Source organism: Orycteropus afer, unplaced genomic scaffold (assembly GCF_000298275.1).
Source record: "Orycteropus afer afer isolate SDZICR_OR568_19922 unplaced genomic scaffold, OryAfe1.0 scaffold00488, whole genome shotgun sequence".
In the NCBI taxonomy this organism is placed as follows: domain Eukaryota; kingdom Metazoa; phylum Chordata; class Mammalia; order Tubulidentata; family Orycteropodidae; genus Orycteropus; species Orycteropus afer.
Window position 1 is genome coordinate 1,706,048 of NW_006922075.1, and position 2,656 is coordinate 1,708,703.

Here is a 2,656-nt window from a genome sequence, read left to right on the forward strand (position 1 = left end):
TTTCTCTTATTATGGTCTTTCTGGCTTTAGGTTTATAATTCTGCCAAAAATGATTGGCTGAGCTACAATCTTGCAGGAGATTAGCCAGTATTCTATGCAAATAGAGTGCATAAAACCACCCAGTAGCATTAAGTGACCTTGCAGGAACTGGTCAATTACTATGCAAATTGAGTGATTTGGGTCTATCAAGGGGATTGGTCAGTTTATGATCTGGCTGGTGGGCCATTCCTTAAAATTGAATGTAAGGGCCAATCCTACAGAGGTTAAAGGGGACCTCTTCACCATCAAGAAGGGCTTGGAGAGGATCATTTTGACCCAGTGTACCTGCACTGAGAACCACCTAGACCCAGGAGAGAGAGCTGTAACACTGAAGGAAGGCATGAGACAGCAAGAAATGGTGACAACCACAACAGAACCCAGCAGGAGAAAAACGGTAACAGCAGTACAGTGATGAGAACTACGAGAGCAGCAGATAGCTATAATGGTGTTTGTTGGCCTATGGAGTGAGGTGGCCATGGTGAGTTTGCCAGGCTACAGAGCAAGAGAAAGATGAGCACCTTCAGATGCTTGTAGAGTAGGTGCCTCCGGGTACTTGTCAGTAAACCAAAGAGTTGTATCATTTGCCCAAGCAGGGCAGAGGCCTACAGAAGGCCTACAGGCTGCCACAGGCAAGAGCAGACCCTGCATCAGACAGGGCCAAGATAAATGCCTACCTGCAGCCACAGCCAAGGAGCTGAGAGCTGTACTGGTTGGAAGCAGTCCTGATCGATGAACTGTATCCTGTCTCCTGAGTTGTATCCTTTTACTTCCTTCCAAGTTGATACTGATCCTGACTTGTAGCCTATACCTTCCAGGTTGATCCTGATCCTGAGGTATAGCCTGTTACTTCCCTAATAAACTACATAATCATGAGTGTGTTCTGTAAGTTCTGTGAGGCAACTTCAATGAATTATTAAACCCATCAGAAAAGTAGAGAGTGTCATGGGGAGGGCAGTTGGTGTCAGAAATGGAGAAAAATTTGGAGAGTGAAGGTATGTCTGACCTCCATCTCATAGGAATCAGCTTTGTGCTGATGATGATTCTTATCCCTCCTCTTGAAGTTATAGATGAGTTCATATGTTTGATTATATGTCTATAAGAACCTTTTTAAATTATTTCCTCTCACCTTACATTTGGGCAATTTACTTCCGTAGTGATGCTGCCTTGGAAACCCAAGGAAGGGGTCGCTATGAATCGGGTCCGACTCGACAGCACATAACAACAACAACAACAACAATATTTAGTATTTTTTTTTTGTTTGTAATCCCACACACTGGACATAATAATAAATTATTTTCTTTTTTACAGATGATATTCACTTATATTTACACATTTATCATTTTATTTGCTCAGCATTTCTTGTATCTGAAACTTTTTCCTAGCATCATTTTTCTTCATTTCTTAGAAGTTCTTTTAATGAGGGTTTCTCAGCTTTTGTTTACCTGAATTTGGCTTTATTTCATCCTCATTCTTTTTGTTGTTGTTATTGTTATAAGTGTTGTCATTACTTTTATTATTATTTTCTGTATTTATATAGATTCCAAATACAAGTGATAACATTAGTGTGACTTCAACATGAGGGAAAATAGTACACTCAGGGCATTGCTTGGGTCTTTCCATATTAAAAATAGTTTATCATTGATTTGCTTATGTCTGATTTCGGAATCAGCCTCAGACTTTATCTCTGCAGTCTGAGTCTCACCCTTGTTGGAATAAAGCCTGGGATGGCCAGGCTTTTTGACACAAGGGCTACATAGTGGTCTCTGATTGAACCTCTACACATTGCTGGGCCTTGTCTACTGCAGACAAATCACTGTGCCTCGGGATATTGACCCTCTGCCTGCAGGTTCATTTTATTCTTTCCTTTGTTTATTAGGTGGAGTTTGTCTATCAATTCTAAATTTGGGAGGCAGAGTTCATTCTTGGTAGTCATAATTATTTACCCTCAAATAAATGGATTATTACTGAAAATTCAGAGGAATTCAAATTGTAACATAAGTGTTGAATGGTTCTGTCAGCACACAATTATATGAACTGCTTGCAATTTTTAGCCAATATTGTGGGTTCTCAGTAGTTACAGCAAACCACCCATGATGTCCCTTCCATGTTAGTAGCTGCTCACAAACAATGTTGCTACACAGAAGTATGACAAAGGCATGCAAAAAGTTATTATTTATATCACCCTTACTTTTAATTATCAGTTTGGAGTTTGAGATTTATTTTTAGTCAGAGATTATTGAAGTTTACCTTTAAAAATGCAAATTAATTGTGTTGCCCTAAAATTTTTTGTCCTCTTTATAAAGTAAACTTTTTTAAAGCATTATGTAGCTGAGTATTTGCAAATCAATGATGTGTTCATTATGTTTTACAGAATTTACCATGTATAAAAACCAAACCAATTGCCTTGGAGTCAACTTTGAATCATGGTGACCCCATGTATATTACACTAGAACTGTGTTCCATAGGGAGAGTTTTGTTTTTAGTTTTGTACTTACTGTAATGTGTATTAGAAAAATATGTAACAGTCAATCTATAATTTCACAGTTGTATATAAAACCAGTTTAAACAAGACGCCATTGAGTGGATTCTTTTTTTTTTTTTTTTTTGGTATATATAT

General features: G+C 38.1%; 1 pseudogene; it reads left to right on the forward strand.

Annotated features, from left to right (window-relative positions):
• The first annotated feature begins 205 nt into the window (after positions 1 to 205).
• The window catches only part of LOC103209230, a 180,443-nt pseudogene continuing 177,992 nt past the window's right edge, over positions 206 to 2,656 (forward strand).